Genomic DNA, 16,560 nt, shown 5'->3' with positions numbered 1-16,560 from the left:
TATTTGATTGAGGTGGAGAATTTTTGGATCTTACATTCCAGAACTATTTGATAGAACATAGAATAGTATCCCAACTCTCAACTCCAGGTACACCTCAGCATAATGGTGTATCATAAAGGAGAAATCAAACCCTGTTGGACATGGTTCAGTCTATGATGAGTTATGCTTCCTTACTTGACTCATTTTGAGGTTATGTGGTATAAACTGCAACTTATATTTTAAACTGTATTCCATCCAAGAGTGTTATGAGAATACCTTTGGAATTATGGAATGGTCGTAAAGCTAGTTTATGCCATTTCAAGATCTGGGGTTGTCCACCACATGTGCTTGAGACAAATTCTAAGAAATTGGAACCTCGTTCAAAATTGTACCTATTTGTAGGTAACCCTAACGGAATGAGAGGTGGTTACTTTTATGATCCTAAAAAAAAAAATAAAGTGTTTGTGTTAACAAACACTACATTTTTAGAAGCGGATCACATAAGGGAGCATAAACCGCGCAGTAAAATTGTGTTGAATGAACTTTCCAAGGAAACTATTTAACCTTCAACAAGAGTTGTTGAAAAACCCAGAACATCAATAAGAGTTGTTGAAGTTGGTTCATCTAGTATGTCACATCCACTTTAAGTGTTGAGGGAGCCTCGACGTAATGGGAGGGTTGCGAACCCATATGTTCGTTATATGGTTTTAAGAAATCCTAGCTATGATAGCTAATGGAGATTTTGAGAATCCATTATCTTACAAGAAGACAATGGAGGATGTTGGCAAAGATGAGTGGATCAAAGCCATGGATTTTGAAATGGAGTCTATGTATTTCAATTCTGTTTGGTGTTAAACCTATAGGTTGCAAGTGGATCTACAAGAGAGAACGAAGTGCTGATGGGAAGGTGCAAACCTTCCAGACTAGACTTGTGGCAAAGAGTTATACCCAAGTTAAGGGAGTCAACTATGAGGAAACTTTCTCACCTATTGCCACGTTAAAGTCTATCCGTATTCTTGTCCATTGCTTCATATTATAACTATGAGATTTGGCAAATGGATGTCAAGACTGCCTTTCTGAATGGCAATCTTGAAGATACCATTTATATGGAGTAGCCTGAGGGATTCATAACCCAAAGTTAAAAGCAAAAGGTTTGCAAGCTTAATTAGTCCATTTATGGATTGAAGCAAGCTTCTCGATCTTGGAATATAAGATTTGATACTATGATCAAATCTTATGACTTTGATCAAAATGTTGATGAGCCTTGTGTATACAAGAGAAACATCAACAGTTCAATAGCTTTTCTAGTAATTTATGTAGACAATATCCTACTCATTGGAAATTATGTAGGTCTACTGACTGAAATTAAGAATTGGCTAGTGACCTAATTCCAAATGAAAGATTTGAGAGAGGTGCAGTTTGTTCTGTGTATTCAGATCTTTGATTGAAAGAACCAAACGCTAGCGCTGTCTCAGGCATCATATATTGACAAGATGCTTGCCAAATTTTTTATGCTGAACTCTAGAAGGGGTTTATTCCCTTTCAGACATGGAGTTATATTGTCTAAGAAACAGTGTCCTAAGACAACTCAAGAGGTTGAGGAAATGAGACAAATCCCCCATGCATCAATTGTTAGTAGTTTGATTTATGCGATGTTATGTATTAGCCTGACATTTGCTATGCGATGAGGATAGTCAGTAGATATCAGTCTAATTCAAGATTTGATCACTGGACTGCCGTTAAAAACATCCTCAAGTATCTACGGAGAACGAGGGACTACATGTTCGTGTATGGTTATCAGGATTTGATCCTTACAGGATACATAGACTCTGATTTCTAGACTGATAAGGGTTCTAGAAAATCCACATCAGGATCAGTGTTCACTCTTAACGAAGGAGCAGTAGTCTGGAGGAGCACCAAGCAGGGGTGCATTGCTGACTCCATTATGGAGGCTAAGTATGTAGCGGCTTGTGAAACTGCTAAGGAAACTGTATGGCTCAGGAAATTTCTGACAGATCTGGAAGTAGTTCCGATATGTCAAAGCCCATCACCCTTTATTTTGATAATAATGGTGTTATGGCTAATTTTTGAGAGCCTAGGAGTCATAAGCGTAACAAGCACATAGAGCGAAAGTATCATCTCATTCGAAAGATTGTGCATCGAGGGGACGTGATCGTCACGCAAATAGTTTTGGAGCACAATGATGTTGATCCATTTATAAAGGTACTCACGGCTAAGGTGTTTGAGGGTCACCTGTAGAATATAGGTCTATGGGACAGGCTACATTTAGTCTAGAAAAACTGGGAGATTTTTTTTACTAGGCGCGTGTTATGCCCTAGTTTATTATTTTGTGTACTTGTATATTAGTGAAAGTTTTATATTGTACACACTACTAGCTTTAGGACAAGTGGGAGATTGTTGGGGTTGATGCCCTAAATCTCGTAGGGTTCTGTAGTTTGTAATTGTATTGTACAAACTTTTTATTTATTTAATAAAATATGAGATGTTTTATTTAACATTTGGCAGCATTATACCCACAAACCAATAAACTATCATCCAAGGTTATCATTTGTAGCTTAAACATGTATGTAGAGACATATAGGTGAATCATATTTAAGTGATAACCTAAATGGTTTGTAGTATATGGATAAAGTTGGATACTTTATCCTGATGACATTACGATATGACCTGATTTTTAGGTATTACAATTGTTGTAAAGTGCTACAAATTATCTGATCCTGATCATTCATGTGGAGACATGTGAATGAGGGTGTTCTATGTAAAGGAGTTTGTATACGACCAGACCACGAAATCACTAGTCTCATTATATAACGGCGTTCATAATAGAGACTTACATTTCACCAGAATGACTATAGATGACATGACTTAAACCTTGAGTGAGTTATGAATTCTTGCCTATAAAGAGCCCTTTGATTTGTATAGGTGGGAGTGGCCAGATGGCCGACTCAATAAGCATATCATTTTGGGGACTCGTCTGGTTGGAGAGCTGGGAATATAACTATACAAGATAGAATTCACTCATTCCCTGACGTCAGGGAAATAGATAAATTGATCTTTTAAGGGCTGATTCCAAGGCTTGAACAATATGACACCACACTCTCTTGGCCCGAGAAGGGTTTGGTCATAGTTAGACTATGACTTATTATTCATTAGACAGATAAGTGGTACTTAAAGAGTTAGATGTAACTATAGGGGCAAAACGATAATTTTGATCTAGCTGTACTTACGAGCAATTTGTGAAGGGTCATCATAATGTTGATTGGTTATATCCAATGGACACATAAATATATTTGTAGTGCAAAGAGTGCAGTTTTCGGTCTTTAGTGGAGTGCCAGACAGTTAATAGATGTTGAATAATTTAATTAAAGGAGTTTAATTAATTATTGAAGTACCATTGGAGCTTCAATCTATAGATCCATGAGGTCCCTCTGTAGTTCAATAGGTATTTAATGAGAATTAATTTTGGATTAGTTTGAATTGTTCAAATTAAATGAAGGAATTAGTTTTATATGATATAATTATTATAATGTATTTGATATATTATAATATAAAACTTATTTGAGAGGAAATAAATATTTGAATATGATTCAAATATTAATTATGTGAATTGGATTCATAAAATTAAATTTAGTATAAATGAGATTTATATTAAATACTATTGATGAGCGAATTAAAACTATAGGTTATATTGTATATGATACAATATTAAACCATATGTTATATATTATATATGATATAACATATAGTTATATATATATATAAAATTAAAATTAATTAATTTTAGTTTTGAATTTTAGGTAGGGAAATAACCTCCCTCCCCTGCTCTCTCTCAACTCACGTAATCAGTGTTACACAGAGATACATAAAAGTAGAGTTCTCTGTAATTTCTCAGACAATCCCCTCTCCTCTCAAACTTTCGTGCTTTGGTAGGTCTCCAAGATCCTTTCGATGACCTATGTTGTGTTGAAGGGATATCTATATGATCCGATTGATTGCGTAAAGCCCGCGGTAGCAACGGTCCCTCTCACCCAAAATTCTAAGAGCCCACAACTCTTTGGATTCTCATTCTAGAGAACACATTAAGTTCTAATGGTGGTGGCCTTTGGATTGTTCGTTTTTTATTTGTGACCGAATTAGGAGAAGAAGAAATTTGTGAAGATTGTGAGTTCTTCAAAGGTAAGGTTTCCTAAAACCCTAATTTTTCTTTTTCTCAAAATTTTGGCATGTTGCGATTATGTGATTTTGCATAATTTATATTATATATTTTTTGATTATGTGAAAACAAAAATTAGGATGATCCATATTTTCGCTCAAGGCCTTCACAGGTTCCTTCCCCATTATAGTGTCAGAAGTTTAAATTCTCAGGCTCACACTTTATTGTAAAACTCATAGGTTAAAATACTTTTTCTATTTTTTGTTCATTGTATTTTAGGTGTCATTATATTTTAATTCTTGTACTTTAATAAATCTTAACTTTAGTCATTGTACTTCCTAATTCTATTAATGAAAGTGTCACATCCAGTGGCGGATCCAGAAATTTTGTTGACAGGGGACTTTATAATCGAAGTGCTGTTAAGGAAGGAAAATCTGAAAAAAAAATATAAGGAGTGGAGATTAAATATGGGTCTGAGGGGAGCTAAAAGTCAAATTTACCACTAGGCTAGTTGCTGCTATTGATATTATGTTAGTATATATATATAAAGAGCATAAAATATCGGTGGTTACACCATCGTTTCATTAAAAAGAAGAAGAAGAAGAAAATTCCGCTTGTACAAGATCTTAAACTCTTTCTATTGGACGATTGCTTAACTCATCATCTTTATTATTCGGACAAAATAAAACCATGTTATTATTTGTACGTCATGATTTAATGATTTAATCTGACTTTATATTTCTTCACAATCATACTTTGATGCTAAAAAAATAATGGTTTCATGATAGAATACAACATAGTACTTGAAGGTAGACAATAGCTCTTTCTTATTAGTTGATGTGTCCTTAATTATTAAATTAATTAAATTTTACCTGCCCTACGATAAAACAGCATAGAATTTGGCCCACATTAAATTTTTATTAATATTAAAATTAAAACCTTTTAACTAATTTAAAATAGTGAAATAACGGTTAATTTGTTTTATTTTTATATAGATTTAATTTGTAGCTGTACAATGACTAGCTTTTCTATTCAACGCTATTCTTTATTTAAAATCTTAGGTACCGTTAAGATTGTAGTCTGTTTTCTTTGAATGTGATATACTAAAGGTTGAAAATGAACTTTAAAAGGTGTAGCTTTTTTTTCTCCTATGTGTATATGGAAAATACGAAATATTTATAATCTTCTAACTCCACACTACTACAAAAACTGGGCTTTATTGTCATTTTAAAACTGACATTATAGGGGTACAATATTAGTTGAAAGCTGACATTAAAGATTGTGTTATAAAATGTCACTAATGTCAGTTGTCTTTAATGTCGGTCTTAAACCTACATTATAGATAACTAATATTTCAATGTCAGTTATCTTCAATGTCAGTTTTCAACCGACATTGAATACTATTTGTAATATTGATTTTCAACCGACATTGAACATTATCTTCAATGTCGATTTTTCACCTACTTTTTGTCAGTAATTGTCCAATATTAAATGTCTATCATTGTTTTATCATTAAAAAAATAAAAGAAAAATATATATTTGTTGCTTTAAAGATAGTATTTCTCTTTTACTTGTACATGCAAAATAGTTAAAATGACTAAAAATAAGTTGAAGATAAATGAGGAGTGTTCAACGATGTCTTCCTAAGTTTCTCTGATGTCAATTTTTGGAACCTAGAGACTATTCTCCTATCTAAAAAGTAGATAAAACAACAATTTGAACAAATAAGTAAAAAAAAAAAAACATAATATTACCCTCGGTGAAGAGTAATAGAAAAACTGGTGAGATAACAAATAAATGCAAGCTTACCAAACATAAAACTATGATGATAAATATAAAATAAATATCAAAATCTCATGTAATTTAAGCATATAAAATACAAGTGAGCCTTAGAGTAATTATGAATGAGTTTAAAATAACTTACAAAGTATTGCTTTTATGTGAAAATCTTTCCTAGAAATACTTATAAGAAAAGTACCAATTAAAGTACTCCAAAAACACCTTAAAATGTGTTGAGGAGTCTAGAATTTCTTGTTAAAGGGACATTCAAAGTAACTATCCTAAATACGATCGGGGAGGGCAGGGGGTCAAAAGCATAACCATCTTTTAGAACAACATCAAAACCATACTCGACATTTCAAATTCAAGAAAACTCATTAACATAGCAATTGCATCAAACAAAACAAAACTAATCAACAAAATCATCAAAGTAACTGAAACAAAACTAAACCTTGAGCATTGACCTCTTAATTCCATACTAAAGGGACCATCAAAGAACTATTCTAAATACGATGAGAGAGTCAAAAGCACAACCATATTGTAGAATAAACACCAAAACCATGCTCAACATTACACATTTAAGAAAACTCATCAAGATGGATAAGATCTGACAAATAAAAAAATGAAATATGATGTTAAAATTTAACACAAACAAGAACATAAATGATAATATGATTAAAGACGAAATAAAAGAGTTAAAAAACCTGATGGTGTTGTCAGTCCTCAATCAAATCCAATGAGGAATAGGCCTATTCTATTTCATCTTCTTGGTCAACTTCTTGATTCTGAAAGTCTTGTGAAATGACTGCAGATATAAAAGAAAACCCACAATCATAAAACACGATCTCCCAAAACATAAGTCAATTGAATGTGTGAGTAAATACATCGTCAGAAGGAACACATAAAAATAGAAAATTCATATTCTACAAGTCACATTATATACATAGAATAGGTCTTTTTTCAAAGGTTTCATTATTTTTAAAGGCTTACAATGTTATTTTTAAAGGCTTGTAATATTATTTTCAAACCAACCATCCAAAAGAATGATAATAGTAATTTACTGAAGGGTAGTAGTAGGGATTAAAAAATTTAAAAAGGACAAACTTTCAATTCAGACATGAAACCATGAAACCCTAACATAAGCTGAAAACAGAGGAAAAGAGATGTATAATGAAGTGAAGTATATGTTTAACTAATTATGAAACGCTAACATTTAACCTTTAAGAAAATCTACAATTAAGACATCAAGTCCTAACAATTAAGAAAATCATGAGAGGTCATTTAAAAAAAATGGAAAACAAGTGCAATTATTACTAAAATAAGTTGAAAACAGAGGGAAAGAGCAAGATGGAAAGTATTGCCTTCTCCTCCTAAATCTCATTAAGGGACCAAAATCAATTATGAAAGCGAATGATTTCTTTAACTCCAAGCATTATGCAAACAAAAAAAGCAAGAATTTTGAAGAAATGGACCACTAACTTATGCTCTCATCGTACTATTCAACCATAATCATTCCTATTACATTTTATTGCAAAAGAGGTACAACAGACATCACACATAGAAATAAAGATGGGGAACAAAACTAGAAGCAAATAGGAGAAGCCAAGAAGAATAAGACATTTGAAAAATAAATGGACAAGAAACAAAATTGTTGCTTATGATATAGATTAGTGGAAGAAGGTAAAGTTGGATGACCACCATGAATCCATAAGCTTATAAACTCAAACAACTTAATGAAAATAAACAAACTTTATAAACCCAAGCAAGATTCTTACCTACTTACCTATGGAACAATTACAAAAAGCCTTTGAAATCGAAGTCTAAACAGAAACATGATAACGAACAAGAGACCAAAGCTCACTAAGAATCCTCTCATATTCTCTACTATGTGTAAAATATGTGTCCTGTTGGGTAATTGTGCAATATTTGTACTAGTTGAAAAAGCATTTTTATACTTAGGTTGTCGGTTGTAGTTTGCTTTAGATTACTTTTTGTATGAAGCTAGAAATCAAAGATAAAACAAGATAGAACGATGATTGACCTTGAAGAAAAAGAGACTTTGTGGCCATCATCCATCGATGCATTACGTATAAAATGTTTGTTTTAAGTTGGTCTCCTAAGCTCTACTTCCATGTAAATGGAATCGGCAGGATCGCCTTGGAAGAGCAAGAAAAAGTAAGTTTTATGGACAATCGAGACGTTGCAAGTTTGTCAAAGCTCAATTATCATCCTCTACTACCTCTGAACTTCTTCCTTCCAATCCGATGTGACTAATCCATCCTGCAATGTCTCACCTCCAACATAATTGTGTTCTTTAATAATCTATTTCTTGCCCATCCTCTAGAACCTAGTAAGAACATGCTTCTAATTATTAGGAGAAATGAAATATTTAGTCCTGAATACTAAATCGTAAGTCATTTGCTATCAATGTCATTAAGCAAATGGTGGGATTAACACAAAGGCATAGACCAAGAATGCATTGATTTAAAAAATAAAAAGTGGCAGGAGTATGATATTTGATTTAGTTTCAAAGTTGCAATGAAGTGTTCATGTTGTCCCAGATGACAAGATCTTCACGTTAACAATCAAAAAACACTCAGATATAATGGTCAATAACAATTCAAGAGTCTGGGGAGATAGAATGTTGAAGCTTGAAAATCCTTCTATAATTTACCAAATGGTTGCACGATTTTGTAGATGATGCACCAAGAACTATACGATAGTTCAATTAAGTAAACGATTGGATGAAGTGTTAGACGATCGTGTAGACGACAGTTGACTGAAGCTAGACAATCATGTAGACGACAGCTGGGGAGCTAAACAATCGTATAGACGATTGAACGCAGAGCTAAAGGATCGTGTACACGATGCGATAGGAACAACACGATCTTGTAAACGATATTTTAGCAAAATCTAAACAATCGTAGAGGTAAGAAGAAAAGACACAGGAGTTTAAGTGGTTTGGCCAAAGGCCTACGTCCACTGTGCAAATTGGGAAGTTCTCTTTTATTACTCTTCAAAGTATTACAGAATGAATACCTTGCTCTCTCGTTTTCTTATTCACTCTTACATTAATCTCACATTCGTTTTCTTTTATATATGTGCAGGCGATTCAGTCAACAATGAAGCTCTGGTAGTTACAACACTAAACAGAAAGAGGTTGACAATGGTTCAACTACCAGTTGCGATGTTCTACTTCTTGATTTCAAGTCTTTCTATAACAGTCTCCACCTTTGTAAGCATCCAGAGTTCCTTCCCTCTTTGCTTCACTGAGTTGACTTGAGCTAACCTTTTTCAGGCAACTCGAACTCGAGAAGGTCCAAACATATGCCAAACTTGTTTAATGGAACAGTTTTGGTTAGCATATTAGCTGCATTATCAGATGTATGAATCTTCACTACCTCGACTTCCCCTTTCTCAATCTCTTGTCTGAAGAAATGATATTTAACATCAATGTGCTTGGTTATGCTATGAAACTGCTGATTCTTAGATAGGTATATTGTGCTCTTGTTATCATAATAGATTCTGACTCTTGTTTATATTATGTTGAAATCATTTAGTAAACCTTTCAGCCACAAATCTTCCTTCACAGCCTCAAACAATATGCTGAACTCAGCCTCTGTTGTGGAAAGGGCCACAACAGGATGCAAAATGGCTTTCAAACTGATCAAATTGTTTCCCCGTAGGAAAACATAGCCTGATAAGGAATGTCTTCTATCCAAGTCCCCTACATAGTCTGCATCTACATAACCATAAACTTCATCATTGGATGGCATATTCTATCTATATAAGACTTTTGCCTCCTTGGATGAACATAGATACCTTAATATCCACTCGACTGCCTCTTAAGTCTTCTACCAGGGCTTCATGTACCTACTGGCCATACTTGTTAGATAGGATAGGTTTTGTCTTGTAGAATTCATAATATACATAAGAGATCCCAGTGCTTGGGAATAAGGGACAACCTTCATATGGTTCAAATGCTCTTCATCTGTGCTCTTTGGACTATTAGTAGCTGAAAGCTTGAAGTAAAGTGCAAGAGGAGTGCCTACTGGCTTAACACTTTCCATCTTGAACCTTTGCAATAACTTTGAATAGTATTCAGACTGACTAACAAGCAATCTGCCCTATTTTCTGTCCCTTTCAATCTCAATGTCTAGGATCCTCCTTGAATCCCTTAGGTCTTTCATATCAAATTCTCTCTTAAGAAGCATTTTCACTTGCCTCGATTCTTCTTTGGATCTCTTGGCCAGCAGCATGTCATCTACATAAAGAAGTAGATAGACCGGTTCTTTGAAGCTACTAGAATTTGTGTAAACACACCAATCATATGAGCTCCTTTTGAACCCCATCTTGGAGACCACCTCATCAAACCTCTCATACCAACATCTCGGTGACAGTTTGAGGCCATATATGGACTTGTTCAATAAACACACTAGGTCTTCTTCTCCACTTTTCACATAGCCTTGAGGTTGCCTTATGTAAATTGTCTCATTCAACAGCCCATGTAGGAAGTCTGTCTTTACATCCAACTGGTCTAGCTCCAAATCCTTTTGCACAACTAAGGAAAGGAGCAGCTAGATGGAAGTATGCTTCACAACTGGAGAAAACACATCATTGTAGTCAATGCCTTCTTTTTAAGTGAACCCCTTAGCAACAAGCCTAACCTTGAACCTATACTTTTGCACATCTGGAATCTCTACTTTAAATTTGTAAATCCATTTGTATGAGATAGGTTTGTACCCTTTAGGCAAAGGTACTAGTCTCCAAGTGTCATTTTGATTGAGGGGATTCATTTCATCATTCATAGCCTCAATCCATTGCCTAGCGTTTGGGCTGTTTGTTACTTTTTCAAAGCTAGAAGGTTCATTGTTACTCAAAGAAATGGTAGCACTCAATGTTACACTAGCAAAATCAGACTCTTGGTATTTAGCTTGTGGTACAATTGTTCTTCTAGGTCTGTCTCTTACCAATGAATATTTGTGCATATCCCTATATGTCTTAACTTGATCACTTGACACATGCTCACTGGTTTCAGCAGCCTCATCACCTTGTACCTCTAGATTTTGAGAGGAAGTAGAAGCTCCATGATCATTTTGAGGCTCCACCTCAAATCTAGTGCTACTAGTCTTTGTCATTGGAGAAGATGATTGTTCTATCATCATGAACATCTCATTTTCTCTAAAAACTACATCTCTTCTGTTCACACACCTCTTTTTAACTGGATGCCACAACCTAAAGCCCTTTATTCTCGGTGTAAAGCCTAAGAATATGCACTTTACAGCCCTTGGTTTCAACTTCCCTTGGCTTTGATACACGTAGCCAACACAACCAAACACTTTTAAGTGTTCTAGCTTAGATGGCTTTCTGTCCACCTCTCTTCAGGAGTCTTCAGCTCTATGGATTGATGAGGACATCTATTAAGAGTGTATATGGTGTAGGAGACAGTTTCAACCCAATATTTTTAAGGCAACAAGGCGTTGGACAACTGACATCTTGCTCTTTCCAACACTGTTTTATTCAACATTTCAGCTACTCTATTTTGTTGAGGTGTGTACCTTACGATTTTATGCCTTACTATGTCATGCTCCAGCAAAACAAATTAAATTCCTCTCCACAAAACTCTAAACCATTTCTCAAATGTTTAATTTGTTTAAAGGTATGCTTCTTAATCAAAGTCTTCCATTCTTTAAATCTACTAAATACCTCATCTTTGGATTTTAAAAAAGTAAACCCAACTCTTCATTGAGTAGTCATCTATAGGTGAAAGAAAGTACCTTGCTCCACTAAGAGATGGAGAGTGAGCTGACCCCCACAAGTCTGAATGCACATATTCAAGGATTTCCTTTGAAGTGTGTTGTTCTTTGGGGAATTGTTGTCTTGTTGCTTTGCCCAATATATATTGTTCACAGAATTTAAGGCTATCTCCAACACTCCTTGGTAGAATTCCCTATTTAGATAGCATTTTCAGCCCTCTCACACTGATATGAGAAAGCCTTTTGTGCCACAACTCATCTTCAATAGGTTACTCATCAGTTGCCAACAAGGCCAAGTGTGCCATTTGCACATCCTTGATGAAATACAAACCATATACCTTAGTTGCCACCAAAACCACTTTAGAATCCTTAATAATTTCAAAAGTGCCTCCCATACCCCTATATTCACAACCTTTGATATCGAACAACCCCAAAGAAAGGAGATTCCTCTTCAAATTTGGAATATGCCTCACGTTCCTTATCAATTTGACTGAATCATCCTGCATCTTCAAGGACACAGATCCTATTCCAACAGCTTTGCAAGTGTTAATGTTTTCCATATAGATCAGCCCACCATCCCAATTATATAAGTGCAGATCCATCCCTTGGATGGTGTCATGTGGACTGAGCAATAAAAATCTCACCCAATCCTGAGTCTCTATAGTATTCTGGTCTCCACCTTCTTCAGTAGCAATTGAAGCATTTGAATAGACTAGCGAATTCTCTCCTACAACAGCCTTGGTCTGTTTACCCCCCTTGTTCTGTTGGTTCAATTTTCTCTTCAAGGCATAATAGTCCTTTTTCATGTGCCCCATTTTGTGACAAAAATGGTATTTTATCTTGGACTTATCACCATTGTTCTGTTTCGCCTTTCGATTGTTTTTGTTCTTCCCTTTTGAGAACAAGCCTTCACCTCCTGGTTGATCCTTCTTACTCATTTGCAATTCAAGTTCTCTGACTCTCACAGCTGATATGATAACTTCTGTGGTAATTCTTTCTCTACCGTATTTCAATATAGTTTTCACATCTTTGAAAGATTCTGGTAGAGAATTTAGTAGTATGAATGCCTCATTCTCTTCTCCAATATTATCTCCGATTGATCTGAACTCAGAAGACTGTCTCTTGAACTCATTAAGATTATCCGTGAGGGACTTTGCTGCATCTATCTTGTAAGTGAAGAATCTTTCCCCTAAGAAAGCTTTATTAGGCAGGTCTTTGTTGAGATATATCTCGTTCAACTTATTCCATAGGGCATATGCAGTAGGCTGGTCGACAATCTGCCTCAAAAGCTGTTTATGACATTGAGAACAATGGTTCCATATGCATTTAATTCAATAGTCTCTTTGTCTGCCTCAGAGAGTGTTTCAGGGTACTTTGCAAGGTCCGTAATTGCCAAGAAAGTCTTCTGCTGCCCCAAGACTACTTTAATCTTTGCTTTCCATAGTTTACAATCTGTCTTGCTATTGAATTTCTCAATCTCATATCTGGTAGTTGCCATTCTTGGTATTTAAGATTGACTATTCTAAATCAAGAATTCAAATCTTGGAGCTGTCTTGAACTATTCACTGAGCTCTAATACCATTTGTTGTCCCAGATGACAAGATCTTTACGTTAACAATCACAAAACACTCAGATATAACGGTCGATAACAATTCAAGAGTCAAAGGAGATAGAATGTTGAAGCTTGAAAATCTTCCTGTCGTTTACCAAATGGTTGCACGATCGTGTAGACGATGCACCAAGAACTATACGATGGTTCAATTAAGTAAACGATTGGATGAAGTGTTAGACGATCGTGTAGACGATAGTTGACTAAAGCTAGAAGATCGTGTAGACTGAGGAGTTAAACGATCGTATAGACGATTGAACGCGGAGCAAAACGATCGTGTACATGATGCGATAGGAACTACATGATCGTGTAAACGATACTTTAGAAAAATCTAAACGATCATAGAGGTAAGAAGAAAAGACACAGGAATTTAAGTGGTCCGGCCAAAGACCTACGTCCACTATGCAAATTGGGAGGTTCTCTTTTATTACTCTTCAAAGTATTACAGAACGAATGTCTTGCTCTCTCGTTTTCTTATTCACTCTTACATTAATCTCACATTCGTTTTCCTTTATATATGTGCAGGCGATTCAGTCAACGATGAAGCTCTGGTGGTTACAACACTTAATAGAAAGAGGTCGACAACGGTTCAACTGCCAGTTGCGATGTTCTACTTCTTGATTTCGAGTCTTTTTGTAACAGTTCATACTGTCCCTTGATAGCAATGATAAACTTTATGAAACCAAGCAATTCAGTTTGAGGAAGAAGAAAAAAAATGGCACATTTACTTCCTTTTAAACCCTAAAAATTTGAGTAAGTTCATGGATAAAAAAACAGATATTTAATGTCGGTTTTAAACTGACATTATAAGCGTGCCTACAATGTCGATTTAAAATCGACATTAAAGTTCCATTTTTTTAAAAACCGACATTGTCAATCCGTTTTTAGTTTTTGAAACCGGCATCAAAACCTAGATTTCTTGTGGTGTTAAAAAAAAAAAACGATAGTTGTTAGGTAGCAATCTGATTTACCTCATTCTTCACTGAATCTTCTGACCTTGCATATTTTTCCAAAAAGTTCTCCCCTAACTACATATTCCATAATTATAAGAAAATGTGTGGGAGTGAGTAGGACTTGCATAAAAAAAAAAAAATCTATTTGAACAAAAATTTAACAAGAAAATGTGTTTTATAAATAAAAGTGAAGTTCCTAAACAAAATGAGACAACTAATACAACTTTCAATTGTCAACTACAAGAGATCTTGTCCAAGAAAGGAAGGTCTAGAAGAATTAAGAGATTTTAAAGGCATAGAAAAAAAAACAATTAAGTCAAAAACGTTTACATCCATGAAGAATAAAAAAAAAATGCTTACAGGGAAACAACTTAAAAAAGTGTACGATTTTACAGAAATCAAAAGAAAAACGAAATGTACTTGAACTTCTTCTTAGTACATAAATACTTTGATTATTTCTTCATATTTTTCAAATAAAAACACACTACTGCATCTAACCCATCAACGGTTGACAATTAAAAAGAAAAAAAAAACATGAATATTTAATTTGGAGGTAGGCACTCAAGTGGTGACGAACACGCTCTAATTGAATCCAAAAAAATTAGATCAATGTGGAGAAATTGAACCATCAAAAACAAATTTCACAACTTCAAATCAAATACCTCCTTAAATCGTATGATATTGGGATGATTTAAAGACATGTGATTCATTACCTCCCTCTAAACATGCTCATCGATCTGCAAAAAGAATAATAAAACGAATAACCATCAAACATACAAAGATCCTACACGTAATGGATCTTGAAGGACTATTTCTGCATCTCCCGACCATATCCTCCATTGCAATATATGAACACAAGTTGGAGAGAGTCATAATATTTCTAAGTAAACAAACCTTAGTCAAAAGAATAAAACATGATCACACTCAAATTTGACTAAAACCAAACAAAACTAGGGTGTACCCTTAAGCTTGTGAACCTAACAATAATCAATAATAAGACTTGTTTATATCAACATAAGACAAACACAAAAGAACACAAATAAAATATCTTCAAGACTAAAATATAACCAAGAAAATGTTCTATAAGCACATTAACCACCAAACAAAAAGATGAAAGCAAGACCATCAAACAAATTCATACTCTTAAACTAATTTTTATTTCAATATTTCAAAATCTTATGAACCATAGTAAAAAACAATACCTAAATTTGTTTATATTAAATTTGGAGATAAACTCAAAAGAACAAATAAAATATTAGAGACTAATATATATATATATATATAGACTATCAAATAAACACATATTCCTGAACAATTTCATTCCAACATTTCAAAATCTCAAAAAGCTTAATCAATGGAATAAAAACAAAATAAATGAAATAACTTTAAATTACTAAATTGAAAATAAATATGAAAAGAAAATTTTACCTTTGGAGCAAGCAAACAACCCACAAAAAAATTGTGAAAAGCTTCACTCAATCCACAAGCTTAAACGGATATGACATGGAACTTGATGACTAGAACGGACCTGAAAAACGAATTTGCACGGCCAGATTTGAAGACCCACAAGTAGATCGAGAAAATAGACGACCAGATTTGAAAAACGCACAATCAAATCTGCAGATCCGACGTCGACGATAAGTTGAATGGTGAAAGTAGAGAGTGACGTCAGTGACGGAGAGCTGACGAGTTGAAGAAGTGATGACGAATGGATCTGCACCTCCACGTCACCTCCACGAACGGATCTGCACCTCCACAACGCACCTCCACGAACAGACTTGACGACGAAGCTGACGAAAATAGACTGGACGACGATGAGATTTGCACCTCCATGAAGATTTGGTCAAGAATGGAAGAGGGTTTGAAGGAGAGAAGGGAGAAGAGAGAGAGAAGAAAGATAGAGAAATGAAAGAGAAGACGTTTTTTTTTACTGAAAGGAAAAAATTAGAATAAATGGGTATCTACAATGTCAATTTTAAATCGACATTGTAGCCTAATTAAGATATATCATGTCAGTTTAAAACTGACATTAAAGATCCCATTTTTTTTAAACGGACATTATACATCCGTTTTTAGTTTTTCCAACTGACATTAAAACCTAATTTCTTGTAGTGTCATCACAACCTAAAATGACATTTTTGATAGAAAAATACTTAGATGCATCTCGGGAAGCACCTATCTTTGTGCATCCTACTATAATGTGATATGTGGCAAACTATTTTTTTGAAATATTTTAATTATTATCTTGGTGTGAGTGATGGGAGAGGAAAGCATAGATGCACTAAAGTATTACCATTGTCTGTAATATAT

This window comes from Benincasa hispida, chromosome 11 (assembly GCF_027475165.1).
Source record: "Benincasa hispida cultivar pf3 chromosome 11, pf3_genome.v1.1, whole genome shotgun sequence".
NCBI classification, from domain to species: domain Eukaryota; kingdom Viridiplantae; phylum Streptophyta; class Magnoliopsida; order Cucurbitales; family Cucurbitaceae; genus Benincasa; species Benincasa hispida.
This window is presented reverse-complemented; position numbering follows the sequence as displayed.